We start from the raw sequence: 12980 nt of genomic DNA, 5'->3' as shown, positions 1-12980 counted from the left end.
TGTGTGGCATGGGTTCCCAACATCTGTCCCTGAAGATAAACAGCTCGTGCCACCTTATCTGGCTCCATGGCCCAAGTATAATGTAATGCTCATGGGATACTCCTCTATCAGACCGAACTCGGCCAGTAGTCTTGTTATCCCGGCGTCGAGCCAGAATGATAGGGAATATCCCATAGCAGAGAAAGTTAGTAAGATGAGGAGGGCGGCACTCACAACAGGCAGGACACTCCCCAGCGGTAATGGCAGAGCAGTCCAAGGACAAACCACTAGAATGGTCAGTCAGGCAGGGTTTGGCAACAGAAAAGCAGTCCATGGGCAAACCACTAGAATAGTCAGGCATGCAGGGTTTGGCAACAAAGAGGCAATCCAGAACAACAGGGGTTAATAAGCAGAGTAGTCAGACAAGCAGGGTTCAGCAGCAGTATATCAATCCAGCAATTTAGGGGTTAAACAGGCAGAGTAGTCAGACAGGCAGAGTTGAGCAGCAGTATATCAATCCAGCAATTCAGGGGTATAACAGGCAGAGTAGTCAGACAGGCAGGGTTCAAACACATAAAGGCAATACAGTAGTAACGATCTATCACACCCAGGAGCACACAAAGTAACACCTATACTTGGGTAGTAATTGATCATTATAGAGCGACTTACATAGGCGTAGGATTCGCGCCACAGGAATCCGGACTGGCATCTGAGAGGAGCGTACGGCGATGACGTCAGCGCCGCACGCATCCGGTCCCAACACAGCCCCTAGCAGGGAAGGAGAAGCCACACCCCTAGCAACGGCTAGAGCGGCAGCGTGACACTGTGCACCTTAATTTTGCACTAATTTACAATGCAAAATGCAGTTAATATTTTTTATATGAATTCATTCCCTTGGTGCTGAATAATTCTTATATATATATATATATATTTATATATATATTTATATATATATATATATATATATATATATATATATATATATATACACACATATATATATTTATATATATATATATTAAAATAAAATTAGAAAAATTAAGGGAGAAATACATCAAAAGACAATCCAGTACACCAAGCTAGTGTGTAACAAGGAGGTATGGAAAACTGTATTGTTAAAGCTAAATAATTTATTTATTAACACAACAAATATATAATAATTTATAGGTCATTTATACATCACACTTTTTCTGAAAAGATCAAATACCTTTACCAGAACACCACCACAATACATCAATAGTTAGGTCATACTTTATAAGAATATAGATCAAATGTATAGAGGCGCTGGTCTTGAATCTCATGTATATTAACGTGCACACTGAAGAAAGAAACTTGACTTGTGATTTGCAGGAGTTAACAACAAAATAATGTGCAGTATACTCACTCCGAAAATTTCAGAGTTCAGCTTCTTCATAAGGATCTCTGTCCCAATTTTCCCATAATGTGCTTTAATATTCTGAGAAATTCAGAATCCGGCTCCTCAAAAAGTGGTAAGTAGCTTTAAATTACTTCCAAGAAAGGCAGCAAAATACTTGTTGTAACAAACAAATATTTATTAAAACATAATTAAAAGGCTCTTTTTAGCTTGGCTCTACGCGTTTCAATGACTGAATCGTCTTTTTCAAGAGCAGTAAAAAACAATTGGAAGTCTTCCAATTGTTTTTTACTGCTCTTGAAAAAGCACATTATGGGAAAATTGGGACAGAGATCCTTATGAAGAAGCTGAACTCTGAAATTTTCGGAGTGAGTATACTGCACATTATTTTGTTGTTAACTCCTGCAAATCACAAGTCAAGTTTCTTTCTTCAGTGTGCACGTCAATATATACGAGATTCAAGACCAGCGCCTCTATACATTTGATCTATATTCTACTCACAGTCCTGTTGGGAGAGACTGTTAGAGGGCAGCGGTCACTTAAGAGGGGAGTATTGTGCTCTATTCTAGTCATTCTGTACATTGTGTTGTCAACATCTAACATATCTGTATAGTTTTTGTTAATACTTTATAAGAAGCATGAGGATTCATTGACCAATGTTTTACCGAATTGTTTTCTTTCATGATCCAGATAGAGAATGCAATTTTAAGCAGCTTTCTAATTTATAAATACTATAAATTTTTCTTCCTTCTCATGCTATCTTTATTTGAAAAAGCAGGAATGCAAGGTTAAGAGCCGGCCCATTTTTGGTTCAACACTGGGGTAGCACTTGCTGATTGGTGGCTAAATTTAGCAAACCAATCAGCAAGCTCTACCCAGGTGCTGAACCAAAAATAGGTCAGCTCTTAACCTTGCATTCCTGCTTTTTCAAATAAGAAATAGCAATAGAACGCATAAAAATTGATAATAGGAATTAATTAGAAAGTTGCATGTTCTGTCTGAATTAAGAAAGAAAAAAATGGTGGGCGGAGCCAATTTCTCATGCAGCCAGACGTGTTTTTATGGAGCTCTGGACTTTCAGATTTGGAGATAGTGTTTAATTCATATATTTTGAGTCTGAATTTCTACTATTATATTATTAGATACACGTGCTGGCTGCCCCAAGTTGCAAGAAAAGGAAAGAAACCCGTTTTGGAATTACTGGGGACATTTCGCCAATCTTCCCTCTTCAGACACGCCACGTGGAGCTGCCGAATTTTATATACACTTTACTACCGCTGATAACATGGAGGCCCTGCAAGCCTGGGAGCAACGCTCTCTACAGCTTTTGGAGAGCCATTTTCAGAGTATGGCAGAGGATATTTTGTCGTTTATGATCTCCCTAACACAGCAGGAGCCCAGACGCATTGACCCTGAGATGAATGGTGGCAACAGTGCTACTAAGCAGAGACCGGATACCCGGCGGATGGAGACCGAGCTGGAAACGGCTCCCTCATTGTTAGTAGACACCATAGGTAACCAGCTACCGGAATCCTCTTCACACCAAGATTACGTAGGCTCTTTGCTCACCCTAACCCCGGGGGAAGTGGCCAGCCCTTGGGGCAGGGAGAATTATACTGGGTATATGGATCCGGTTTATTATGGTCTTGCACGGGTAGCTCCTAGTCTCCACAGCCGCAAGAAGGAGGAGGGAGTACAACTGACAGCACCAACAGCCTTTAACTCTACAGAGCGAGTTCTAGTCCTCACATCCAGAGCCTTAATGTCTGACTTTGAGATGTACCTTGCCGGCCCTTCGTTACAGTCTACCTGGGAAGTTTTGGGTCTCAGAGAGATAACAGCCACAGGAGGTGCGCTGAGTTCATATCGGATGGAAGCAGCTGATTTCAGCGTATTGGGACACATGCACCACCTCTTGTCAACGGTTCCCGTAATACCACGGAGGAGAGACACAGGACTTTCTACACGTAGCCCTGATAGAGGAATATCATTCATGGCATGGGGCTCTTTTGATCCGGGAGGACTCATTGATTGATTCCTACTCGGTTTGCATGGTATGCCTGAGGGACTTTGATGTGAAGTAGACCGCTTGCCACATTTCAGTCAGTTTTGAAATCTCGATGTGGAGATCTGCACCGGAATGACCACAGTCTATCTACATTTAGCCCACATAACAGCAGCCTTACTATTGATAGACCGCTATAACTTGCTACAAACTGATCTGGGTTACCCGGGTAATAACTGTCTCTAGCTGCCATATTCTCTCAACTTTAAGTTAGAACCCTGCTCCTAAGGACACCGAGAACTTGATATTGGTGGCAAATTTGGGAGATTTGTTTTCAATTACAGGATACTGAACTTTGGACATGTTTTTTGGTTCTACTTGCATAGTTTTCCCAGGTTGTTATCATTATCACTTTCTACTACTACCTACTAATATGTTTGTAAGAACCCTGATGGCGTTTGCTATGTTTGGTATCCCACTAATAACTGAGGTATCTCATTATTCCCTGTTTCCAATTACCCTTAAGGCACATTCTCTGACTGATAAGCCTAACGGATGCTCTCAAGTTAATGCCTGTTACTAGTTAGCATTAGTTATAAGTTACCTGCTTTCTTGTTATGACTGAATATGTTTTATGGGTCGGTGCAGTGGTTCAGTTAAATGTCTCCATATTCATTTATATGTATAGCTGCTTTTTCCTAGCTAAGCTACGGTTCTGAATTCAAAGGTGTAAGGGCTGCTTTTTATGTCAAATTATATTTTCTAGCATGAGACCTGTGTAGGGACAGGGCATATAAAGCACACACAGTTCTGAGGATATTTATAATAGAGCTCTACACCATTATGGAATATATGCTAGTATTAAAGGGGGTACCTGTGTTGAATCATATGACTAGCCTTTATCTTCTCTAACTAAGGATCTACTAGATAGCGAATAAACTCCTCTCTATATGTTACACCGTTAGGTTGTGTACCTATAATAACCCATAATATCCATGGAGCAAGCTTGTACACATGTTACTATGTAGCCACAGCACCCTAACTCAAAAAACACTTAGCCTACTACATGCTCATGCCCCCGCCGTTCAGTAACACATATTGTTCAAAGTCTCTCAGATACATACAGCCCTATCTGCTTTATTGATACACCTCTGTGACAAGGTCTGGAGATCCGTTTAGACTCTATAGATGTGAATGTAGCTATATAAAGTTGCATGCAAGATTATTGGGTGCAGCCTTACATTACATAATATATAACTCCTTATAATTACCCACCACCATTAAAAATAAGGTTTTAAAATAGCCCTCATGCGCACCTGATGTAAGCAAGAACTCTTCTCTCTGTATGTGTGCGATTCGGTATGTACTAGCTATAATTTTTATTCAAGTTCATAGTATATACATTTTGTCTAATAGCATGCTGTATATCTCTATCTTGAATCATGATTGCAGAATGCACTATTACACATCTCAGTGTAAATTCTCCCGCCACTACAGTGAGTACTTCCTTCTATATGAATACCATTGCACGAGATAATATTTTGCAGGACTATGTGGCCTACTAATGCTTTATAATTATGGGCGCCTAGTACCTTCAGATTATAGCTTAGCAGTCCAGGTTATTACAGAAAATCTTTGAACTAATTATACTATGTTTATGCTTGGTTGTATTTATGTTCCTAGGATATGGCATTCCTTATGTTGAGTTTTTTTGTTAATACTAAATTACTGGTCTCCGGTGGGCTCCTCCCCTCCCTTTCCCGCCGGTACTGGTTGCCTGCGGGTCATACCCATATGCCTTTCTCCCACATCACCTATAGTTGGTAACTCCCTAGGGGAGGGGCTCACCTGAAAATTTCTCATGCTCCGTGCGCACTAATGTCCCCCTCCTCAATTAATAATACTCAGAGCTACCCCTATCCATTTTATAGAGAGTCAATCCCTAGTCTTGGTCATGATACAGGTGTATTATATGTCTAATTCTACTCCAGTCTTCATGCCCCGTATACTAAGATTCATTCTGGTATATAAAGCATTGTTCCCAGGTTATAATGAGACTAATGTAAGATCTCCACTATATCCCTTTAATTAAGTATCCCAATTTATACTCTGTCTAGATACTATTAGGAGTGAACTTGGCAATTAAAACTAGTGCTCACTTAGAGTCCTGATAACAGGTAGTTTAAGATTGACGTCACAACTGGCTCCGCCCTCCATCCTTCCCCCCCCCCTTATTACATATCGAGCGGCTCTTGCCCGCTGCATCCCGCCCCCCCCCCCTTTTACTCTATAAGGCTAATCCCTCCCCTGGCCCTAATTGTTTCTGAGTGGACACTTTAATTTACCTCCTATATGGCCTAGGGAGGACTATATTTTTGTTTTATTGTTATTTCTTTCATTATAAAACTGGAGTCTTATTCTTAATCGCCCAAATTCTATAACATTACGTGTGATGTTTGGATTTATTATACCCTTAATGTAGGGTTTTGTTTGTAACACTAATCCAATAATATTGTAATTGCACTTTTCTGTAATTGCTTTGGGGCATAACCTTGGTTGTATCTGTTTATGACTTCAATAAAAAATATATTTAAAAAAAAAAGAAAGAAAAAAATTGGGTTTAGTATCCCTTTCAGTTTAATAATATTGGAGCTCCCAAGTGTAATCCGATCCAAGCCAGTTCAGTTACTAGGGCCTAGATTTGGAGTTTGGCGGTAGCCGTGAAAACCAGCGTTAGAGGCTCCTAACGCTGGTTTTAGGCTACTGCCGGTATTTGGAGTCATTCAAAAAAGGGTCTAACGCTCACTTTTCAGCCGCGACTTTTCCATACCGCAGATCCCCTTACGTCAATTGCGCATCCTATCTTTTCAATGGGATCTTTCTAACTCCGGTATTTAGAGTCGTATCTGAAGTGAGCGTTAGAAATCTAACGACAAAACTCAAGCCGCAGAAAAAAGTCAGTAGTTAAGAGCTTTCTGGGCTAACGCCGGTTCATAAAGCTCTTAACTACTGTGCTCTAAAGTACACTAACACCCATCAACTACCTATGCACCCATAAACCGAGGCCTCCCACATCGCCGACACTCGATTACATTTTTTTAACCCCTAATCTGCCGACCGCCACCTACGTTATACTTATGTACCCCTAATCTGCTGCCCCTAACACCGCCGACCCCTATATTATATTTATTAACCCCTAACCTGCCCCCCACAACGTCGCAGCCAGCTACCTACAATAATTAACCCCTAATCTGCCGACCGCAAAGAGCCGCCACCTACATTATAGCTATGTACCCCTAATCTGCTGCCCCTAACACCGCCGACCCCTATATTATATTTATTAACCCCTAATCTGCCCCCCACAACGTCGCCTCCACCTGCCTACACTTATTAACCCCTAATCTGCCGAGCGGACCGCACCGCTATTATTATAAAGTTATTAACCCCTAATCCGCCTCACTAACCCTATAATAAATAGTATTAACCCCTAATCTGCCCTCCCTAACATCGCCGACACCTAACTTCAAACATTAACCCCTAACCTGCCGACTGGAGCTCACCGCTATTCTAATAAATGTATTAACCCCTAAAGCTAAGTCTAACACTAACACCCCCCTAAGTTAAATATAATTTTAATCTAACGAAATTAATTAACTCTTCTTAAATAAATTATTCCTATTTAAAGCTAAATACTTACCTGTAAAATAAATCCTAATATAGCTACAATATAAATTATAATGATATTATAGCTATTTTAGGATTAATATTTATTTTACAGGTAACTTTGTATTTATTTTAACCAGGTACAATAGCTATTAAATAGTTAAGAACTATTTAATAGCTAAAATAGTTAAAATAATTACAAATTTACCTGTAAAATAAATCCTAACCTAAGTTACAATTAAACCTAACACTACACTATCAATAAATAAATAAAATACCTATAATTATCTACAATTAAACCTAACAATACACTATCAATAAATAAATTAAATACAATTCCTACAAATAAATACAATGAAATAAACTAACTAAAGTACAAAAAATAAAAAAGAACTAAGTTACAAAAAATAAAAAAATATTTACAAACATTAGAAATATATTACAACAATTTTAAACTAATTACACCTACTCTAAGCCCCCTAATAAAATAACAAAGCCCCCCAAAATAAAAAAATGCCCTACCCTATTCTAAATTACTAAAGTTCAAAGCTCTTTTACCTTACCAGCCCTGAACAGGGCCCTTTGCGGGGCATGCCCCAAGAAGTTCAGCTCTTTTGCCTGTAAAAAAAAACATACAATACCCCCCCCCAACATTACAACCCACCACCCACATACCCCTAATCTAACCCAAACCCCCCTTAAATAAACCTAACACTAAGCCCCTGAAGATCTCCCTACCTTGAGTCGTCTTCACCCAGCCGAGCCAAATTCTTCATCAAAGCGGAGCAAGAAGAGGTCCTCCATCCGGTAGAAGTCTTCATCCAAGCGGGGCAGAAGAGGTCTTCCATCCGATTGAAGTCTTCATCCAAGCGGAATCTTCTATCGTCATCCATCCGGAGCGGCAGCATCCTGAAGACCTCCGACGCGGAACATCCATCCTGGCCGACGACTGAACGACGAATGACGGTTCCTTTAAATAACGTCATCCAAGATGGCGTCCCTCGAATTCCGATTGGCTGATAGGATTCTATCAGCCAATCGGAATTAAGGTAGGAATATTCTGATTGGCTGATGGAATCAGCCAATCAGAATCAAGTTCAATCCGATTGGCTGATCCAATCAGCCAATCAGATTGAGCTCGCATTCTATTGGCTGTTCTGATTGGCTGATTCCATAGGGATAATGTAAGTAGCGGCAGTTTACGGAGCGGCAGATTAGGGGTGAAAAATAATATACAGGGGTCAGCGATAGCGGGGGCGGCAGAATAGGGGTTAATAAGTGTAAGGTTAGGGGTGTTTAGACTCGGGGTACATGTTAGAGTGTTAGGTGCAGACGTAGGAAGTGTTTCCCCATAGGAAACAATGGGGCTGCGTTAGGAGCTGAACGCGGCTTTTTTGCAGGTGTTAGGTTTTTTTTCAGCTCAAACAGCCCCATTGTTTCCTATGGGGGAATCGTGCACGAGCACGTTTTTGAGGCTGGCCGCGTCCGTAAGCAACTCTGGTATCGAGAGTTGAAGTTGCGTTAAATATGCTATACGCTCCTTTTTTGGAGCCTAACGCAGCCATTCTGTGGACTCTCAATACCAGAGTTATTTTAAAGGTGCGGCCAGAAAAAAGCCAGCGTTAGCTACGCGGGTCGTTACCGACAAAACTCTAAATCTAGCCGTAGGAATCATATTCTAAATAATGAATTATATTTGCTTACTTCAACTCCAGGTCTAGTTTCCTATACTTGGGTTCACTGGACTTCCAGGAAATAAAGTTCTACTCATATTCACTTTTTCATTGCAGTGTGGGAACAATGAATGTTCAGAAATCAACCCCTCAGTGAAAATCCCCACTGAAAGGCCAGCCACTACAACGCACCTTTCACTCCTAAAGGCGAGGAGCTTCTTCCGGCTTAGCATGGCAATGTTATAGTTCCCAATTTCAAATATTGACAATTTTAATTACAGGTTATGGGATTGGACTATCCAGCAGGTATTTAAGCCCATGTGGTGAACCTACAGGTATCTTCACTTGTGTAGACCAGAGCAATTTTGAGATTATAATGATGAGAATAGAGGCCCAGCCACAGGCAGACAGGATATTATGCAAACAGCAAAAATATTTCAAAGGATGCATCCGGTAGCACACAGGTAATACAGCATGCAGGCCACTTCCCCACACACTTGGCTCGTTGTCGGTGAGTACCATAGGGAGAACGCGGTCAGCATTCAGCGTCCTCAGCCACGAGCCTCCACTCATGCGTCAAGTCAGAATTCGACAACAACCGGAAGTCGAGGACCATAGAGAAAGTGTTTTCTATGTTAATAACTATGTGCTATACTGAATTATATTAAATTCTACAAGATAATGTGAGGGATGTGATGTTATAATTTACATGATTCTGTTCTCGCCTTTTACATGAAATAACATTATTTAGTCTAAATGCTTACTTAAAACAGATTTTTGTTAATAAAAATCATATACTGCCTTGAATTTTACAGAATGTTACACAATCATCTAATGTGGCTGGAATAACTCAGTTTTACAAATTGTTGTTGTCGTCCTTTTTTCAGTTTGTGTCTGACATTTACTATAACAAATAATACACCATGCTATTGCTTTCAAATCCTTTTGAATTCTTTAAATCAATTACTTGGGAAATACTTATAAGGATATTTAGTCAAATCTGAAATGCATGTTCGTATATAGGAGTAATGGCACATCAATACATTTCAATTTTCAAAATAAATAAATGTACAAAACTCATGTATTAGCAATAATGCATCCAGTTAAAGCTATTACTGTTTCAGTGAAATTGTATTGTGCATGCAGAGAATATACCCCGTTGCAAAACCAACACCTGTTTATATAGGTAACAGTGGTGTATATCACAGGTACCTTAGCAGGTGCAATGTTTGGATGCAAGCACGCTAGGCAAATGTTCATATGCTCCCCATACACCACCTGAACAGTAAAAGCTATTCCTGATAGCGCTTACTAAAAGCTTTTTTTGAATATATGTGTATTTATTGTAAAAATGCTTCCATTCAAAACATGTGCCACTGCATTTCAGTTCTGAATACAATGTCCTTTTATCAAAAACAGGAAATAGAAGCGCTCAACGGGGTAGGACAGAGATCAGCAGCTTGCCTTATGGGATGGTGCCCTCCTAGGGCGCAGCCACTTTTAGCTCAGTTGTGCTTTTTTACAGAAGAGAACATTCCTACAGTGAGTCAATCTGATCCCATCCATAAGGACAGTCCAACCCAGAAATACCAGTCTATTCCCTTCTGAACAAAGGATCCTAACCTGAAATGTACTTTCAAACTGTATGGGCATCATTAGTGGAAGTGCAACTATAATCATCTAAGGCCCAGTTTATACAATGTTCTTTTAACATTTGTGTTAGAAATCTTATCTATGGTGTCCGACGTTCAAATCTGTGTTTAACTACCGCTCGTTCAGATTATCACCATTCATAATATCTGACATATATATGCTAATGATAATAGTAAGATTACATGTGTTCTTTTAGTAAAAGTTTTCTCTAGAAGCTTGATTACAGCATCTGTTTCTTAACTCTTATAACAATCAGATTGTGTAATCTCCCACTGAACTGGTGGAATTCTATAAAGCCGCTTTTTACCCAGGGTGTCTCACTAAGGGGCGTATACTGCATTTTCGTATGGGAAGGCAATGCATACATTACAAATGTGCACAATTAAATTCGTAATTTAAAAATCATACAATATTTTCCTGTGTATTTTTGTGTGAATGGTTAAATTAATTGTTAAGGTAACAATATTGTTCACCAAAAATCTTATTTTATTATCAAAAACGTAAAATATGTATGTAAATCACACAGGAATAAATTTTATTAAATATGCACAGAGTAAATCATAATTTATATACACTGGGTATGCAAAAAACACACATAATTCGTACACATAAGTACAAAATACAAAGCAAAATTGTTGTTTTTTCGTAAAAACAGAATTTATGCTTACCTGATAAATTACTTTCTCTTACGGTGTATTCAGTCCACGGATTCATCCTTACTTGTGGGATATTCTCAATCCCTACAGGAAGTGGCAAAGAGAGCACACAGCAAAGCTGTCCATATAGCTCCCCTCAGGCTCTGCCCCCCCAGTCATTCGACCGACGGTTAGGAGAAAAAGGAGAACCATAGGGTGCAGTGGTGAATGTAGTTATTTTAAATTAAATTTGAACCTGACTTAAACGTCAGGGCGGGCCGTGGACTGAATACACCGTAAGAAAAAGTAATTTATCAGGTAAGCATAAATTCTGTTTTCTCTTACTTGGTGTATTCAGTCTTACTTGTGGGATACCAATAGCAAAGCTTTTAGGACACGGATGAAGGGAGGGAACAAGTCAGGTCACCTAAACGGAAGGCACCACTGCTTGCAAAACCTTTCTCCCAAAAATAGCCTCCGAAGAAGCAAAAGTATCGAATTTGTAAAATTTGGCGAATGTATGCAGTGAAGACCAAGTCGCTGCCTTACAAATCTGTTCAACAGAAGCCTCATTCTTGAAAGCCCATGTGGAAGCCACAGCTCTGGTGGAATGAGCTGTAATTCGTTCGGGAGGCTGCTGTCCAGCAGTCTCATAAGCCAATCGGATGATGCTTTTCAGCCAAAAGGAAAGAGAGGTAGCAGTCGCTTTCTGACCTCTCCTCTTACCAGAATAGACGACAAACAAGGATGATGTTTGTCTGAAATCTTTATATGCTTTTAAATAGAATATTAAAGCACGAACCACGTCAAGATTGTGTAAAAGTCGTTCCTTCCTAGAAACTGGATTAGGACACAGAGAAGGAACAATGATTTCCTGGTTAATATTCTTATTAGAAACCACTTTTGGAAGAAAACCAGGTTTGGTACGCAAAACAACCTTATCTGCATGGAACACCAGATAGGGTGAATCACACTGCAAAGCAGACAATTCAGAAACTCTTCAAGCAGAAGAAATGGCTACTAAAAACAAAACTTTCCAAGATAATAACTTAATATCTATGGAAAGTAAAGGTTCAAACGGAACCCCTTGAAGAACTGAAAGAACTAAATTTAGACTCCAAGGAGGAGCCACAGGCTTGTAAACAGGCTTGATTCTAACTAGGGCCTGTGCAAACGCCTGAACGTCTGGTACAGCTGCCAGGCGCTTATGTAACAGAATAGACAGAGCAGATATCTGTCCCTTTAAAGAACTAGCTGACAGACCTTTCTCCAATCCTTCTTGGAGAAAAGCTAGTATCCTTGGAATCCTAACCTTACTCCACGAGTAACCCTTGGATTCACACCAACCAAGATATTTCCGCCATATCTTATGGTAAATTTTCCTGGTGACAGGCTTTCTGACCTGTATCAGAGTGTCTATAACTGATTCAGAGAAACCACGCTTAGCTAGAATTAAGCGTTCAATCTCCAAGCAGTCAGTTGCAGAGAAACTAGATTTGGATGCTTGAAAGGACCTTGAATTAGAAGATCCTGCCTCGATGGCAGTTTCCAAGGTGGGACCGATGACATGTCCACTAGGTCTGCATACCAAGTTCTGCGTGGCCACACAGGCGCTATCAGAATTACTGAAGCCTTCTCCTGTTTGATTCTGGCTATTAGCCGAGGGAGAAGAGGAAACGGTGGAAAGACATAAGCTAGACTGAATGACCAAGGCGCTATTAAAGCATCTATCAATGCCGCCTTGGGATCCCTGGATCTGGATCCGTAAAGGGGAAGTTTGGTGTTCTGACGGGACGCCATCAGATCCAATTCTGGAATGCCCCATAGCTGGGTCAGCTGAGCAAAAACCTCCGGGTGGAGTTCCCACTCCCCCGGATGAAAAGTCTGACGACTTAGAAAATCCGCCTCCTAGTTGTCTACCCCTGGGATGTGAATTGCAGATAGATGGCAGGAGTGATCCTCCGCCCATTTGATGATCTTGGATACTTCCTTCATCG

Source organism: Bombina bombina, chromosome 12 (genome assembly GCF_027579735.1).
Source record: "Bombina bombina isolate aBomBom1 chromosome 12, aBomBom1.pri, whole genome shotgun sequence".
Lineage (NCBI taxonomy): Eukaryota > Metazoa > Chordata > Amphibia > Anura > Bombinatoridae > Bombina > Bombina bombina.
This window is presented reverse-complemented; position numbering follows the sequence as displayed.